Genomic DNA, 19,671 nt, shown 5'->3' with positions numbered 1-19,671 from the left:
TCTCGCTTCGGGCGAATGTCCTTTTTTGTGCATGTGAGGAAAGACCAGTTTTCCTCGAAAACTATACTATTGGGATTTTTTTTCTTTTACTTTTCCCATACTAATTTTAATCCAAATTAACCCTAAAAATTAGATTACATTAGTACAAGAAAAAAATAATAATTCAGGTCTGAAAGGGTTAAGAAGTATCTACCAACATCGAAATACTATTAGCTTCCACGAACATTTTCATTATTGAAAATGCACAATAACGTAGTGTGGAATGTTATTCGCCAATATTTGAAACTATAGGGTGTCCCAAAAATGTTGGAGTTCCTTGAAAGGGGTGGTTCGGGAGGTGATTTGAAACAACTTTTTCCTTTGCGAAAATGTCGGATGGGGCTTCGTTAAGCAGATATTAACGGAAAACACTGACCAATCAGAGCGCGCGTATACCGTTGGAGCGGCCGTGCTAGCGAAGGCTACGCCCTAGGCGGCCGCGCTTGTACGCGAACAAGTGACTCGACGTGCATCGAAGGACCTTGACGCGGCCGCCTAGCGCGTAGCCTTCGCTAGCACGGCCGCTCCAACGGTATCCGCGCGCTCTGATTGGTCAGTGTTTTCCGTTAATATCTGCTTAACGAAGCCCCATCCGACATTTTCGCAAAGGAAAAAGTTGTTTCAAATCACCTTCCGAACCACCCCTTTCAAGGAACTCCAACATTTTTGGGACACCCTATATTCCAAACTACAATAAACGATTAAGTAAATTATTATAATAGTCCTTAATTCGATTGAAACCTGAAAGGTATACTCCAAATCTGCATAAAAATGGTCTGGAATATTTGTCCTGATAAATGTTTCGTCGTGCACTTCACGCCTTCGTATAACAGAATCGTTTGCGGTGCAAAATCTACCTCGTAATGTCGCCGAGGGAACCGTGGAGATTTAAAGTGATTGTAAGCCGGCAGATGTATGATAAAGCTCTCTAATTCGTTAGCCAAATTACGAGGGGAGTAAGGTGAAAGTTTGTTAGCCCCCGAGCTAGTTATTCACGGAATACATTGCATTAACTTCCGCAACGGGGGTTGGAGGCGCAGACCGCCCGCGGCAGCTGGCTAAAAGTAAAGTTGAAAATGAGGAGACGTTAAAAGCACGGTTTTCCTGTTTATTTTTCCCTGGATCCGATTACGCTAATTACCGGAGGCTGCGAAAAATACAGGCTGATCGTTAAATACTCGCATGAAATGTCGGAACCGTGCCAAGAAAAAGTTCAACGATAATAACGAGAACAATTCTGGAGCAAGTATCGGAATTATGATCCTTGTGAAGCTTGGGTTCATTTGGTGGAGAATTTTTCGCCAATAAACGTGTTTAGATTAATGTTTCGATTCTTCGGGTTTAGATCCATTTTGGAATATTAAAATTTATATTCTTATTTGTATTACCTATACTTTATATGATAGTATTCATGTTTATTCTTTTGTTCTGATCGTTTAGGAGCGTAATGAAACATTATACTAAACTGAATACAAATTAAATACATGTTAGCCTTTTTACTAGACACTGTCCACAAACTGTTCCTAAATGCATGATACAGTGGTCGATGGTCGAGTCGAAAGTTGAATACTGTGACCAAACAATGTCCTCGAGGGAAATTATGACAGGTCCTGTTGAAATCGAGGGTCGACCGGTCGAAGTGCTACAAATTGCTTGTTAGGCACAATGATTACCACTTTCCTTGAACAATACAGGCTGAACCATGTAACTTGTCCACTCATATTATTTCCCTTGTCACTGACCAGTCCAAACTTCTTTTTAATCACGAATGCCAAGGTTCGTGAAGTCCTTCAAGGCGCTAGCATTGAAACGTTCCTGTTTTTGGCATATTTTCGAGACCACCTTAAATTATTCTACGTACAACTATGTAATTTTTGTTGCCTGTTATTCAACAACCTTTAATTGATAATTACCAAGCTATGAGAATAGAATTTCCAAATTACATTGATTATACAAATTCGAAAGTCACGTTGCTCGGAAAAGTTTGAAATGGATTCAGTGTTTCTGAAATTGTAAATGTTGTCGAAAGTGTTTACAACAAAATGGTAGTATTATCGCCTAGAAGGATCTATTGAATCATGTCACAAAAAACTTGTTATCGATCGACTGACAACAAAAGTAATACGGGTGGACAAGTTACGTGGTTCACCCTGTACACACCGCACCTTCAACGATAAATCTTCTCGATGGTTGTCGTCGAGAGCTTTCGAGTAACCGCGAACTGCAGTGGCGCTTATCGTGTCTGGAGTCATATTCACTTCCATTGAATATTTTCCGTGCTCCTTTGCAGTGCGAATTATAACGTAACAATAATTTTTACTTCCAACAATTACAATACGATAACAATTCTCATTATTTTCTTCTTTAGTGATGTAGGTATCCACAATTTTCAAGTCAGGGTGGTTAGTTGGTTTCGTATTTCTCGTAGAATATTATGCATTGGACATTCTTCTAGCATATGTTTTACTGTGATTTTTTTTATTACAGTTTGTATAGTATTGAAGTTCTTCTGTTAGTTTGTGTGAATAGAATGTAGTGAACTAAACTACTGCCTTCAATTGTTCTAAAAAACCCACGTGTAATTAAAAAGTCCACACAGTAAACAGCGTCACGGAGTGGCTTATCGAACCGATAGGGAAGTGATTCCACCCGGAAAACCTCATCGAAAGCGTAGAATAAATTTCCCCGTGCGAGGTTTCGCTTGTGAGAAAGCCAAGCACGAGTTTGCAGCAACTCTCCAAAGAGTCTGGCGCGATATTTCCTTGGTAAAACGTTCCGATCGCGCCGTCTCGAGTTTCCACGGCCTTTTCCAGCGTCGAGTCAATATTTGACAGGAAGTAATACGCTGCCATATTCGTCTCGTCGCTACCGTAAATCCCCGAGCGACGGAAAGCGAATTCCGTAGTTCGTTTTTTCGATATTCCCCGGCTCGCAGACATCATATTTCCTCGTTGGCAAACGAACGTCTAGCGACGTGCCTCTCGATAAATATGTTCTCTGGTCAAAGACCGCGCGATAGACCGATAAAAAGTTCAATATTGCCAGCGATGACAGGGAATTCGTTTCGAAAGGATTTACCCATGGGAAAAGCAAATTGAAAACGAACTGGATGAATGGAAAATAACTTGGCACTTTAATCCTTTGCAAATATTCTCACCTTATTTCTTGCACATACATTTTTTTTTCTTTCTGACAGAGAATCGCTTTTTGTTACCATAATTTTATTAAAATCTCATCTGTCAGTACCATCGTCGATTGAGTTTTGCCTCTTGCACCCTTTGAATACCTGAATGGGTCATATTAAGAACTATTCTGACATACTTTATTTTTTAACGTAGTCTTCCTCGACTATTAAACTCGTGACATACAAATGTATTAATTATTTTACGCCTACGACGAAAGGTTCTTTACTTGACAATCGTACCTCCATCATCTTGATCAGTGAAGAAAATATCCGAATACTCAAAATAAGACACTTCTGTCTTCTTCAATTTCCACCTGCACCTCGTTGCATACTCTTTCTCGATAATGTCGACAGTTGCGATCGAAAACTGAGGGAATCCCCCGTGTCAGCACTGCTTTGATTCCTTTTAGTATCGACGGTTTGAACCAACAAACTTCATTTAACATGCGAAGAAATATGTGCGACGTAAGATCCAAGAGAAGGACCAGCCCTAAGAAAACTGCAGGAATATTTATGACGATAGCAGAGGAAAGAGCCAACCGGATGTCCACGAAGCTTCGAAGAAAATAATGCGAGTTACCTGACATTTCTTCGCACCTGTTGCGAACGCAGACACGTCTGGTTCGACTCTCGTTCGTCTTCGAGAATTTCTTCGGTGTGCGCTACAGATACCTGCGGGGATCCTGCTAAATTGATATGATCCTCTCAAATGTTTACGCGACGGTGATACAAATTTCAACGAATAAATTGTCTCAGAGAGAAATAATGTATGAGTAAACTGTACGACGAAGTTTATTCTCAGAAGCGAATTAAAGGAGACTGAGAGCGAGAAACTGATTCTACAAAATCGATTTCGGGAAAACTCAATAGAAAACTTTGAGAAATTGAAAGCAAAAGATGATCTGAGATTAATAAATGTTATAACAAATGTTATGAGTTAATAAGAAGTAATAGATTCGCAGTGGCAGATTTCTTAAAAGATTGAATATATAAGAAGAGAATATAAATTTGAACAAAATTCAAAGTTGCTATCAACTTATCAGCGCTTGCTACTCCGAGTAGTTTAAGGAAGTTGTGTAGGAGAAACGGATTTAAGATTTAATTGCAACATAAACATTCTTCCAAGTAAGAAAAGTGTTCAACGCGACAGTGCAAAGATAATAATTCAAGATTCCATTGCAAGCAGCAACAAGTGGTTCATTTTTCAAGGAACACGTGCGAGGTTTCTCGTGTTTTTCCAGCGAAATTCCTCCAACAAGAAAAATGGCACAAACACGCGGCGATAAATAGATTACCCCAAATTAATTGGTATTCCTCCACGCGAGGGGAGAATCTTCAGTATACATCATCGTTCGACCGATTCTTTTCATCAATTTAGTTAAACTAACTCCACGCAAATATTCGAGACCAAGACGCATGTGGCTGGTAGCTCACCGCAGAACTCACTCATGATTTTCTTGAAATAACAAAATCGTTAAGGAAGATGATCTACGTCGTCATATACACAATCTGTCCGCTAAAAAAATTACACACGCAGTAATTCGGTGCCTCGAAGACGGCCTCTGTCGTAAATCGAATAACTCCTGAAAATCTTCCACGTTTTCTCGAGTAGAAAAATTCCAAAAAGAAATTCCAGAAGGATTATAAAAAATTAATAAGTGTATGTGCAATTGAAAAGTGAAAATGAAAATAAATCGTGGTCTCGCAAAGTCCTGTAAGTGAATTCAAAAGATAATTGACGATCGGATAGGAGATTCCTAATAAAAGCGGAAAAGCTGAAGTGGAAGAAAGGTACAACGGAGAAGCTTCACAAAATCTACCGGAAGATGTCGACCGACGAAGGTCGACCTTCCACTCCGACCAGTTCGGGTCCTATCGACGAAACTGGTCACAACTCCGGCAGGAGGATGTCGCACTTCAAGGAGTACAAGTTCTTCCGCAGCTTCAGCGCGAAGGTGGAGAACTGGCCTATGCGCAAGGCGGAAGCGCTATGGCGTCGAATGCGGGAACGGAAGATCGCAGGTGAGAGTTCCAGTTCTCCATGAATTTTTTATTTTGCTATCAAGTGCAATTAGCATACTCGAAACACACCATTGTGACAGTATCCACGTCTGTCACGATAGACCTTATTTTTCGGTGGTCAAATTTTATTCACAAAGACCTCTATATTTAACACGTTGCCAGACTAAAAGTCGTGAAAATTTCTACGAAGTTAAAATTGTGCTTCGAAATTGTTGAAAATTAGATAATTTAACAGTTGTCGTAGTATTTAATTTTTGAACGTATTTTAATTCACAAACCCTATCCAAATTTATTTTCTTTACCGTCTCACTTTTCGAATTAATATGTTTAGTTTCTTACTAAAAAGTTCTGTCGTATATTTCTGGGTGGCGTGGCGACCATCGTGTTAAAGAAAATAAATGTTTCTACTGTATTTGGCTGTACAGATAATATGTTGAACGATTACACTTTACATTTTGACCTCGATCTCTAAACATTTCCTTAAAAATTCCGAGATTAGAATTAACTTGAAATATTTTTAATCGCTGTGAATCGCTCGAATCGAACATCGATCGATCGTTTCGTCCTGGGTAACGAGCGATAGGAGGCTGCGGTCGACCGGGACTAGAAACTCCCTTAAAAATCAATTCGCCATTCGATGGCGACCGCAACGATTTACTGTTATTTTTGCACCTATCGGGAACAATCGCGGCGCGGAGATTTGCTTCGCGGTTAAAATGAAAATGCGCTCACGCTGTCTGCGGGGAGACTCGTGTTGCGGTGAATCGTAAGGATGCAGAACAGCATCGCGTTTCACTCGTGTGCGTATACAGGCTGGTCCACGATACTGGATCGAATCATATATATTATCTTTATTCTTACATTAATCATAATAATTGGAGAACTGACGCAGTGTCTCCAAGATCAATTTAAACGTTTAATGAACATACTTTTAAAGCAGTGAAATTCTTGCTTTGACTGCCAATAAACTTTACATTTCTTTTAAATTATTTCCCAAGCAATACCAATGTTAAAGTACATATTCATAAGTAACAACCTTGATGAGGTTAAGTGAGAAAAGGAAAGCGTTGTAACAGAGCTCCCTTTGTATTCTGCCACGACAAAAGTGATCGGCGTTTGTGAAAGGTAACACGGAAATCGTCAGCTTTCACGGTCGCGCGATTCGTACCTCGCTTCTGGCAAGCTCGGTAGCCTGCTACCGGTTTTGGCGAAACGCGTCAGTCGCGTGTCGTGGAAACGAGCGTCGAAGGCTCTTCTCGATCAACGACGTACGACGATTCCGTTTTGTACAAGCCGAGACGTCGTCGATGCCTCGTGCAACGAACGCTCGATGTCGAGGGAAAACTGCTCGCTAATCACACCAGGTTATTTCGGTTAGCGTGGAGAAATTCGTTTCACTCTCGTTGGTATCGCTCCGTATTCCGTAATGTGTATAAAAAAATGAATCGTCGAGTACAAAAAAAATCTCTAAAAGTGAAATGAAAAATATCGAAGCTTGTTAAATGAAGATTAATAATTCAAGATTAATGATACATTTTTAGAATGTGTAATAATATAAAATCAACTTACTGTTTTACCTGACATTTCGTACAAAAAATTACACAGATTTTGCGCGTAAATGAAATTATGGCATGATAATGGGTTCAAATACATGTCAATAAAAGAGGTATCAATTGTTTGACTGGAGTCATAATTGTTGTTCTTTGTCGCTAATTTGATTTTTCTTTTTGTTTCAGGTAAGACATGAAAACTCGTCATTCATAAAACTCCAGCTAGTTTACAAAGAAAATTCTCACCCACAGGTATTTATCGCAATTAATTAATCTTTCACCAGCTTACAGGATATTAAAAACAGTAAAATTTTTAATTAAGCTTCTTTTATAGTCAAAGCTATAATCTAAATATAGTCTCGATATTCAAAGATTATATATTATATAATTACATGTAATGTATATTATCGTAACTATTCATTTCTTATTGATGTTTGTGAATAGAATAAATTCCAAAAGTTTTTTTTACCTGTATCTCAGAAGCAAATAAAGTGATACTATATATATTTGCTTCTAATTGTAAAATTAAAATGTTCATGTTATCTAGAATTAATTCCACTCAGAGGCATTATCAAAAAAGAAATAGATCCCTCAGTCACCCAGTCAATCGCGAACATTAGTTTCCATTCGAGAATTCAGCATGCCAATCCAACAGACTGCTTTCCCATGACTATAATGCTAGACCCAAGTCGATTTTCGAGACATCGGCAACCGAACCATGTTCGTAGAAGCATCTGCGATCGCTGAAACACGCGAGTTACAACCATTATCAGGATGTTGCGTGTCCATCCGACTAATGCAATTGTCTCAGTTGGAAATTAGTTTGGATTAATAGTAGCTAACGCTGTCCCGAGGTCGCCGCGATCGTTCCATCGCGAAGTCGATTTCTTATCAGCGTCGATCGCGAACCCGAGACCCGCGAATTATGATACTTACGACTATTCGAGATGCACGAAAGTGTCTACAAGCTGCCATCAAATTTTTCTCCGGTTGGGATACTTGGAGTACAGTTGAAAAAGGACAATCGTTCGGAGTCAACAGCTCCAGACGACGAAATCATAGGGCCCCAGTCCGATAAAATCGTGCGATTACATCGTGTCAGGATAAAGACGATACTCTCTGGTGCCACTGATGACCGATAAGATCCCATCTCGCAAGCTTCCGCCATTGTTGGAACGGAATAACAGCAATTATGTCGGTGCTGGGTGTTATCGAGGATTACATCGCAGTCACGAAGCATATATAACTCCGAATCGTACTCGTTTACGGACATTTTGGCGTCACGTATGCCTCAACCGCTTTAAAAGCTTAGGGTACCATCTGCCCACGCTCCCGTTACTTCAGACTGCGGAATATTGCCGATATTCTAAAGGGATACTTTATCCATCGACGTGGAAAGGCTCTTTGTAGTCATCTTCCTTGGAAGCAATGGTGGTTATGTTCATTTACGGTTTGGTTGACGTTTTCTCATTGAAAGAATGTTTATTAGCTCGCTATTTCATAATGTGATGGATTAGGAATCCAATGGGAATTTAATAGATGTGATGTTTCGATTCATCAAACACCTCGATGAATACATTTTTTTATAAGCTATTAGACTGTTGTAGTGAAAATATGCAGTCCCTGTCGTATGCAATGCATGCGGATTCCGCAGCTGTAACTATACGCATAGTGTATCTGACATTATCGCATTCTCCTTCAGCCGTACGGTACGCGTAGCGCGTCTGACCATTATCTCATTATCCTTCAGTCCACTGCACGGAGCGTAACGCATGTGATTTTCGTTTCTTTTCAATTATTTAACTATGTTCCAGGACTCCGACCGTTCTGAAACTTTTACATGTGTCAGCTAAATAAGCGATCATTATTCCTGATTTTTTTTCGTAGGTGTCACTCGAAGGGTTGTTTGCAAATGCCACCCGCAAAAAATAAATTATTTATTTTCTCAGTTCAGAGGATAGAAAAAGAGAAAACAGGAAATAGAGACAAATTCGAAGGATAGGTAGATTTCGAAGACAGCTTACGGGGTTCGAACCTTTGATCAGAATCGAAGTCTGTGCAAGTACTTTCAGAAAATGATAGGGATACCTGCACGACTGTCCCAACGACAGAGATCGTGACAACCTGAAGGACAATACTGTTCTAGGGCGACGGACGTGACTCGTAATTGAAGTGTACCGTTCATGATGGTCGGGTTCGCCTGGAACTGGCGATAGTACCGTCTAGCACGATCGGATCACGCAAGACAGCTTCTCGCCCATGCTGGAAGGCTACCGTTGCATTTCAGGATCGAAAAGTTCGCGTGGGCTAGATAATTTCACGCGCTACCCCGTGAAATTTCATTCGACCCTTGCACGCGAATTCATGGCTCGACGATAGATTAGAGTTAGATCGTATGTGGTCGGGTGCAGAAGGAGCGTTAGGAACTATGACGAGGACAGAATGATTTTGGAAACAATTGATCACTCTGAAATATATGTAGTTATAAATGAATAATAATCTTGACAGGAATATTTCAGTTGGTACCTGTAGATAAAGTGATGTTAGTTCATTGAGAATAATTCAAGAATTGTGAGGATACAAAAATACGTGCTCTGTTTTTTGATCAACTTGAGAAACTATTAATGTACCGTTTACCATCTTTAAAGTATCAGAGTCCTTCAAAGATTAAAAAGAAATCGATACAACGGGCATTTTCTTTGTCAGCAGTTATCTGAGTAACATTTCTTTGTTATGCAAAAGCCATCTCGTAAATGTCAGCTGAATATTCCAATAATTTCTCGCGATCTTATGTAGGTGGGATAACATGTGTATAGGTATCCATACTACAATTACTTTTTTCCCCTTCCATTACATATTATCTCGTGACAATTCAACATGTATCGAAGCAAGAATTAACAACTGAACATCCCAGCGAATTATCGTAACGTACCTGTCCAATCAATAGATATTGACAGAAAATAAATGTCAAGTGTACTCGTTCTTTGAATTAGAAAGAATATTCTCTGATGCGCTAAGGAGATTGGACGTATCACTTAGCGTCCCGTAGAGCTTCTCATGAAACACGAGTGATCGGAAACACGGTGAACTTCGAGTGCTTGCGTGGTTTTATACAGGTGTGAACTCGTTATTACGTCGAGACTTGCACGCCGTAATCAGGAATTTGTGAAGTTACGGAACAGCAGCAATCAGTGTCACACTGACTCGCTACAGGTTGACGGGTCGTAACAGTCATTAAAGCTTGATTACAGGATAGCAGATTAATAACTGTCCAAGAATATAATATCCATTGCTAGACTTTTATACGTTCACGCTTCTGGAAGCATTTCACTTCCTTCTGTGACAAAATTAAATCCGACAATCTTCAATCTCTACGGGTCAACATTCTTATTCAGATAAGATTTTCGAATAGCAAGTAGAAACTAAACAGTTACTTCTTGAACGAGAATTAAAATTTGAATTATAAATTTCTATAATATTTCATTTAATATTCGATATTAAAATTGAATGTTACTTGTAGAATGAGAAAAATTCATTTCCATTCATTAATCCTCAGAAAATTATAATGTCTATTGAATTGACTTTAGATGAAATACACTGTTAAATTTTGAAACGCAACAGATCTTATTCAGCAGGAAGATTACAGTACTGTATTATCGGCGTACAAAATGGCCAACGTTCAATTAATTTACGATGCAGAAGTGCCATACCACTAGCATTGAAAGTTCTATTGAAGATGCTTCAGCACGTGTACGCTCGAGACAAAATACCTTTTTGTAAAACGCATAACATCGCGATGCATTGTGCGTTCTTCTTTTGGCGAGGAAGATCAAAGTGCCAATTCGAAGAATCGAACATGCGGAAAACGCGCCACTGACGTTTCACAAAGCGTAAAGAAATTGCCACGCGTCATAAAACGATGAAACATCTGCGTAGCTGCAGTAGCGAGAGGTGAAAGAGGCTGGAGTAGCAAATGAGGATGAATATAAATTAAAATGAAAGCTTTGAAGCGGAATGGTACGGGTAGGGCAATTTCTATGTCGCATACGACGACGATGTTAATTTTCGCTTCTTAATTGCGAAGCAATCGTGAGGCCTAAATTTTACGGATGGCTTTCGGTAGAAATTAGAAACAAATTGTACAGTTTTTAAAAATATTTTTCAGCTGATTCAGGTAGTCTTACATCATTTGTAAACTGGTTACTTGTTTTTGTGGTACGGACGTGACTATTTTAAAGTGATTTAATTTGCTTTCATTATATTAGAAGACTAGACGTTACATATTACATTAAAAAAGAAAAGGAAACGTGATGCATTGCGCAATAAAACTGACTAGAAATAAATTAAAAATACCTGATTGAATCTCTTGAGATGTCAATTATTGATACACAAATCTTCAAAATCGGCAAGTAAACGTACCAGTGACTTCATAAATGACCACAATAATTTATATTTGTAACATTTTAACAAAAATGTGTAGACTGAAATTAACTCAGAGTCTCCAAACGAAGATTAAAAAAACTCGTCGCGGGATCAAAGTATATTCTGTTTTTTTCTTAAAACGGTTATCGGATGTCTGCGAAATGAAAAAGTGGCATCACGTGCATCGTCGTTCCCGCGATGCAGAGGAACGTTTCGTTTCGACGACGCACAGCTGGATGTTGCCTTTGCCTGACTGTTATTTCAACCGGGCGGACAAAATTGCCGCGCGATCGTCGTGGATTTTCACGGAACAACGACGACGATCTCGCGTTGTTCGAGCAAAACACATATTTCACGTGCCACGCCATGGATGCTTGACATCTACCATGTGTGAAAATACTTTTGAAGAATGTAGCGCGGTGTAAACACGTGGACTTCTTGCCAGATGATTTGTTTCCGAAAGAAAGAATTCTGTAAGAAAGACTTGACGCGAATGTAATTTTAATTCAGTTTACTGCTTATTTTTTGTTTGCTTGTTTATTGACTTTACTGTAGCGCAACGAACCGGTTGAAACGAAAAAAGGATATTTAATTTAACTTTCATCTCATTTAGAAAAAAACCCTTCTTTCTTAAAATATTAGTTTAAGAAGATTAATTAGATTCTCGAGATTTTATTTTTATTTTGTATTTTTATTGTATTTAGTATATATTATTTATTTACTAATGCCAGAATGCGGTGACTATGTAATTTAATTACAGGGTCCTTTAGATCACTTTTAGAGTTAATGAAGCAACTTAATTTCGAATCAATTTAAAGGAACATGACGACCTTTTGTGCGTAAATCTCGAATGTATAAATTTTTTCTTTACATCCTTTCTAGGATGTTTATAGAAGAAGACATGCCATTAACATATTTATCTTGTTTCATTCAAGAATGAAACCAAAATTACGTATAAATCGAATTAATTAAATTGTCAAATAAAACGTGTACGGCTTTGTTGAAATGCCGTCGACCTAAAACGTTCGCACAAAGGAACTCGCAATTGCACTTTTCTATTCGACGTACATATATGGGTCATGGGCTCGTTCCTGGGAAGACTTCGATGTTGCACGGCTCGCTCGATTTAATTATTGTTTGACAATATTCGACGCTTCGCTGACTGCTCGAACGCGCTCCAACGCGAAGCTTTTATCTGACTCATTTAATTGGAAAGTATCGAGCCGCGCACGTTGCTTCGTTTCAGATTTAATAAAAGAAATGGCACGTGACGCGCGAACATTCGTAGCTCTGTAATGATCGTTTATTGAATACCGAGCCGTCCAAAGTATCATCAACGAACAACAACGCTTAGCTACCAATCTTTCTGTCCTTTCATTTTCATTTTACAATAATTTCTCATAAAATCACGGTTTTAGAATTATAGAAAATTGACGGAAATTAACGCATAAAAGATTCTTGAGTTATAAATTAAAAAATTAATTTATTAATACCAGAACAGAGACTTACTAAAATTGGCATTTCTTTAGCATCACATAGTCATATTTAAGCATTAAATTTTACCATATTTAAACGACTAAATTTTACCTAGTTAAATTCAAACAAAATGAAAAGAATGAAAAGAATGTAAAAGTATACTTCACATAACGCAAGGCCTAAATGAAATTTAATAAACGCATAAAAGAAACGGAAAGAAATGTATAAATATGTGTGAACCCTTGGTTATTAGGAAGATATAAAAGCAAGCTTTCTTGGACAAAAGAATTCAAGAAAATGTTTTCAAGTGGCATTTCTCAAAGCGGGCACATGAAGTATTTACTTCAATCTTCTGCGAGTCTACCACTTTACTTTGACGTCCTATGTAACTGCCTCGTTATTTTTGCCATAAATAATATTAACGAACAGTGGCAACATCTGTGCGAATGAATTCCCACAACAACAAAGTTTTTCATTATATTAGACTGCTGGACAAGTTCTGCCTGCCAAGCAAAATAAAAGTGGAGGCTTTAAAAATAACTCATGATCAGAATTAAGCGTTACTTGCTATGTTTTTTAAATCTTTCCACGAGATACGTGGTATTGTATTTATAAAAGTGTTTGGACACACTTTTAAAAGGAACCTGGTGAATCAAACAGATGCATGAAGAGATTGCACTTTATTTAAATTAAATATTTGCGACATTTTATAATTTTCTTGTGAATGAATTAAATGAATATTTTAAATTATACACGTTACGAGTTAAATATTTCATCATAAATATTTCAACCCTCGCTTAGTGATAATAAGTGGGTTCAATTTTTATTCACTATTGCTGTCAAACCATTTCAAACACAGTACATTCTGTAAAATTGTAAGAAAGTCCCAGACCTTTAACAAGTCACTTTGAAATCTATTCGAGAGTATCGAATACAGGCGAGAATCACTCGACTATGTCGGTTGTGGCCTTCACGGTTCTGATCGCAACTGATCGCAACGCTTCAACATTATAGACATGGCGTTACGAAAGTCCTAGCAGTTGCGTTCCATTGTTCCAATACGTTCATACTTTTCGTCGCAACAACCCATAATTATTCTAAACGGGGATTTCTGACCGGAATTACGAGACGTGTCAGAATAGTAACAAATATTACAGTGAAGTAACGTACAAAATCACGATGCAATTTTAATTTGAATTCACAAATGTAGGCATATTAAAGAGCATGTTGATACATTGATTATTGAAATAGAATTGTATAATATGTACATAAAATGAATAACTTCATGTTAAACATTATTTACTTATACTATGATTATTGCATGAAGTGTGTTGACATTATTTTTATGTTAGTACAATTGCAAAGACAACTAAATAGCGAACACACTTTCATCAAGCTGTTGCTTAATTCTTAAGAGCAGCTTCACAAAAATATTTTCACAGTGTATTCTAGTCCAGAGTGCCTATTATACCAAACCATTTTCTACGCGATCGATCGCTACCTTTCACTGTCGACAAAAGTCGTCGTCCTCATGCCAGTAACAACGAAGATATTTCGCTCGTTCGGTCTCGATGCCATCGATTCCACTACCGATAAACATAAGCGAACAATTAAGGATACGCAATTACCATGGCTACCCCTTATGGTAGCGGATTGAGTGTAGCCTAACGTATAATAGCGTCTCTAATGATAGTCAAAGCACCACGATTACTTTGATCAATCGCGATAGCCTTTTATCGCTTTTTACGTGGGCACGGTGTCGTTATTTCATCATTTTTTTCCCCGTGTCTCTTTAGGCGAAGTTGTTACAAGCATAATTAATTGAAAAGTTAGCGACGCAGCTTACGCTAAATGTGTTGTGAAATGGAAATGGCTCTGCCCTCGCCTTGCAAAAACTATTTTGATGCTCGTCACTCGTTCGAAGTTTCCACGAGAATAATGCTAATTCTACCCGTCACAGTACACAGTATTGTAACCAATTATAATTTCGAATTTCCATGAATTAGATCTCCATTTAGTTGTCGAAAATTAGTATAAAAGGACTGGTAGAAAGTGATCACGGAGTATTTTGAAGAAATGGGTATTATCAGTCGTGAAATCTTTTTCACTATAAGGGAATGTTTTGCAGGGGATCCTGCCCCCTCGAATCTCTGTGGAAACATCCTTTTAGCCGTTAAGATGGCCTTTCGACGAAATCGTTCGCGCTCAAGCTGTCCCGAGTAGCGGTTCCGGCAGGATCAAAAGATTACCTCGTGAAATCCTGCAGAAGGTAGATCTACAGTCGCCAACGCAGCCGCGTTAATCCTGCGCAGTATCTCTCGTAACGGAGCTTTCCGTCTTTCTTTCCATGCTTTTCTTTTCGCGTTAGCCATTCTGTAAATAGGACAGGAAATTTTTCAAAGGACGCGTACTCATTTTCTCTTAGCAAATAATTCCATTCCATCTTGCAGATATAATTGTAGAAGGTTAGGTGACTACTCCGTAACATTTCCTGACAATTTACAGCTTATCAAACCTTATTATCCTACAGTTTCCGAATAGAAATCATAAAATTCGTTACTATCCATCCGCAGTATCCTCAGGAATTTCAATGCTCTGTCTTCTAAAGGTTAATCGACTATCGAAAGCTGTAATTATCGATCATGTATGTATTTTATCACTTTTCGTTCCATCGTATTTCATAGTGCCTGCAATGTTCGAGAGCGGATTTATGGTAGATAAATATGTTAATTCTTATCGAAGTTCCACTCCTCATTGACATCTTTATGGTATCGAGCAGCTGCGTTCTCCATGAAGAGGATGATTTTTTAGAAACAGGGAATGAGAAGGTTTCTTTGTTCTACCCGATTAGTTTTTGCCCCCTCTAGGTACCCGCACCTCATTAACACGTTATTGTGGACATACTATTTTCGCCTTACAAGAAGCCTGAGAGAGAATATTGTATTTTGTATCTTATTTCTTGATTTCTTCTGTAATTTTACAGCTGCCACATAGGAACTTCGATAATGAAATTTTTCGTATATTTATAACATAAAGTTTATGAATGTTATAGGTTCGTTATAAATTCTTAAATTCACACACGAGAATGTTTACTGAAAAAATTCACTACACTAGAGTGTACTTTACAAACTGATATATATATATTTTTTTTCATTTTATTTGTTTAAACATTATAAATAGTTATTATTTTCAAATTCACTATAGTACTTTCCCGTAGTAAGTACTGTATCCCTCTACGATTATGCCGCCTGCACGTTTGAATCATCGAGCGTTTGTGTTTTCGCCTTCTCCGCTAGGGTGCGCATATTCTCGCTAGTGAAAGTATCACTTGAAATGTATAACTAGGGATCAGAAGCGAGTTAAGGTATCGCTTCTCGGCCTTATGGCTAAGATCAAAGTGTAGTATCTGTTCTTATCAGCTTAATATCTGATACACTCCCCATTGGGGAGTCAGAATATTAATCTGATTTTTGGAAATTGACGGAGCAGTTGGAGCTTGCTCCACCTCTGTCGCGAGTCGGCCTGGCATTGCAGTGCCGCCAGGATTGGCTCAATAATCGAATTCAAACATAAATATTTCAGATATAAACCGATTTTTTGAACTTTAACGATTTCCTTTGAGTTCAAGTATTTTCAATTTTTTCGTCAACTTTATGACTGAACTCACTTTGTCCTTTTCGTTGATAAATCCATTCGTACCTTGAACCAGGAAAATGAACTGATTAAAATACTCTACTAGATTATTGTAATTATTTGTAAAATAGTATTCAAGTTTTTATAGTAGTTTTATTTTACGTGTACACATTTGTGTTTAGTTAATAGCATTCATTCATATGTCTCAGTTTAAAGTCATTGACTTTTACTATCCAATTTTACCTAAAACTACTCGAGTGTGATAGGTATTACGAAAAGTCTGACCGAAGTCCATTCGCTCGAAGGCTCCCACTCACATTCATTTCAAACGAATGAAGGATGCATGGGTCAGAGTGATTCACAAAAATTGATACGAGCGACTTAAAGAATTCACGTTGCTTTTACACACTATTTTAATAATGAACATATTACAAGTTCAAAAGAATGTTTTTACGTAATTTATTTCGCGATGCTTGGATAGATATTGTATACTCGATTTTTATATATTTTTCTCCGTGAAATGGTAAATCGTATTCCGTGGAGAGCTGGTAAATGTTACGATATTGTGCAAGGTGGATTAAATATCCGATAAAGTCGTTATGGAAAATGATTAATTGTGCAACTGATGTTTAATAGTGTTCGAACGAGAGTCAGAGGGAAAGAATTTGTTGATTTAGGTAAGACTGTTGGCAACTAGCACGTGCCGAAGGCTATTCACGAACGTAGCTATAATCACAGTGAAGCGGAACATAATTTCCATCAGCGGTTGCTACAACCGCGGAATAATCGTCATTGTGCCTAAGGCGAAACGTTTACGTCTGAATGGAGCCTTTGCTGAAGCTAGACATTGATGTCCAATTATTGTTCTTCCTAAATACTTCAGAAAATTCCAGGTCAACCTACAGGGTGGGTGTGATACAACTATACAAACGAGGATTATTCCTCGTGTAAACATGAATTGAAACTGTAAATAATGAATATGTTTGCTCCAGATCTTCCCCTTTGAGAAATTCAAATTTAAACATTGGTTACTTCGCTAACTATCAGCTTAATACATCCAGATTCATTATAATAATAGTCAAGACACTTGAAAATAATTAAAAATTCATACTCAGTGAAAAATATTTCTTTTTAAAAATAGGATTTAAAACAAAAAATTGACTACAATTACACAATCAATCGTGTTTCTTTCCACATAATACACAATTTGATCTCGTTTACAGTATCTGAAATAACCATTTGGTCGAAACGTAATGCCTTAACGGGGTCGCAATAATGACTGAGAACTGGCGTTTTCCTTCGAGAATTTTGCTTTTACACCACGTACGACCTAATCGCATTGCAGCTCGTCGCGTTTACTCGTTCCATCAACGCGCCAGTGTGGAAGGCTAACGAGTAGACAACCGCGACGAAACAACGGTTCTGTTATACCATCGTCGAAAACCTTGGCAAGCGTTTGGCAGACTCAGCGTCGCGTTTAAGGCTCATCGCAAGCCGTGTGGCGTTGTCGGTGCCAAGTTACTCGCGGAAATTGCACCTGTCGGCCGCAGCTAGCCGGTATCGATCCCTCTCGAACGAAACGAGTGGCGATTAGGACCGATTTACTTTCTATCGCAAAATCGATACGCCTTCTACCCGCGTTCTTCGCTCCGTAATTCAAGAAACGCTAGGGAATCGGCTCCTCGTTCCTAAAGACGATGTCTCCATCGTCCAATTTAACTGTAAATTGACGCAATCGTATGAGGGAAATGTAAAATTAGTTCTTCTTTATTAAGTTTATTGAGAAATTTGATTTTATATATTTGTTACGCTTATTATGCAAGTTTTGGAATTTGATTTAATTTTATAATTGGTCAAATTTAGGTAAAGGATCCTTTATTGGACATTTTCATATAGACACAAATTTTGTTTATTCTTAATAATCTATATCACACTTCTTTTTGTCCATTTAAAGACACATCAATATATTTAACTGTGTTTATACATAAAGTATCTCTGAGAAATTGGTTAAAAGAAGTATCACAGAAATCCAACCTTATCTCACAATTTCAGTCCCAATGCTAAAACGAACAAAAATTTTCCAAAATGTAACGAACCCCGGAATCGATATCAATTCGTACTTTTGTTCACCCATATAAAAATGATTTTCCTGTTTACTTTCCAACGTAAAATCGGTACGCCTTCCACGCGCGTTTTTCGCTCAATAATTCAAACAACGCGTGGGGCTCAGCTCCGTTCTTAAAGCCGGACTCGCGATCGCGTGTTTCCAATCGAGCGTCGGAATTAATTGCCAGTTGCCGTAATCCTGTGGTCGTAAAATGTCAGCTGGACGGCAGCCGATGGCGTTGAAATTCGTAACGCGTTCCGACGAGCGAATAATCCCGCGATCACGTCGAAGCCCGCGAACAATGTACCGCTCTAAGTTTATTTGTGGAAGCCAGCACCTGCCAACTCCGCGTCACGATATCCCTTGATTCCACGAGGTTCGGTCGATCGATTAACCCGTTTGAAGTTTGTTCCCATCTGCCGAAGAAGTCATTGTCTTCGCGACAGCTGCTCACTTCGAATTTATCCTCATTAACATCGTGAACCGACGCAAACATTTGGGTACAATTAATCGCGCGGAACAGTGGTTTCCATACGATTTTCATTCGCGTTTCATTTGAGTTTTCACCTCTTGGCAACTCGTTTTCAATTGTGTACTCCACGAATTAGCAGAATATTTGTCGTTAGTGTGGTTACAGGTATTTTTAATGTATAAGTCTGTAAATAAATGGACTCATGGGAGACGCGAGTAAAAGAAAACTTTCTAATTTCTTCTTTAAGTGGGATTAGAAACGCATTGGAATGGTGAGGTAAACAAACATTTAAACATGAAAAATTCCGAAAAAAAGCACAGTGATATTCAGGTTGGTAAGAAGATATACAGCTGTACGCTTAACGCGTTGGCCATCGGTTGAATTTACAGCGCATCTTTAGAACCTGATATAAAATCTAATATTTGCAAACTTTTAAATCGAATTACTATCGCTAGAGATGCTACAAAGTGACAACAACTCGATCAACTATTGATTATTCCAACTCTTCATGCTACAGTTTAAGCAAATGTCAAGGACACATAGCAGCCATCGTGTTGAATACATAATTCTAAAAACAGTTCAGTTCCCATTCCTCAGAACTTTTAACATCCATGACTAAGTAAAATCTTCAAAAATGTATCAGCCATTGATTTCGTTAACCACTCACGTAAGCTAAGTGGGAGTTCCATCACTGTCGTCTGAATAGTCGACACTCTGCGATGCCACTCAGAACTATTCACCCAAGTTCCACTCTGCATCACATTGC

General features: G+C 38.3%; 1 protein-coding gene and 1 non-coding gene across 5 annotated transcripts in view; both read left to right on the top strand.

The window, feature by feature from the left end:
• Positions 1-19,671, top strand: part of LOC128881706 (stAR-related lipid transfer protein 13) — a 358,493-nt gene that overhangs the window by 149,922 nt on the left and 188,900 nt on the right. The gene's annotated exons all lie outside the window — the stretch shown is intronic.
• LOC128884654 (U2 spliceosomal RNA) lies at positions 16,060-16,252 on the top strand. Its single transcript, XR_008459429.1, has one exon. It is a non-coding gene; the product is annotated as a U2 spliceosomal RNA (small nuclear RNA).

Source organism: Hylaeus volcanicus, chromosome 1 (genome assembly GCF_026283585.1).
Source record: "Hylaeus volcanicus isolate JK05 chromosome 1, UHH_iyHylVolc1.0_haploid, whole genome shotgun sequence".
Taxonomy (NCBI): domain Eukaryota; kingdom Metazoa; phylum Arthropoda; class Insecta; order Hymenoptera; family Colletidae; genus Hylaeus; species Hylaeus volcanicus.
This window is presented reverse-complemented; position numbering and strand designations above follow the sequence as displayed.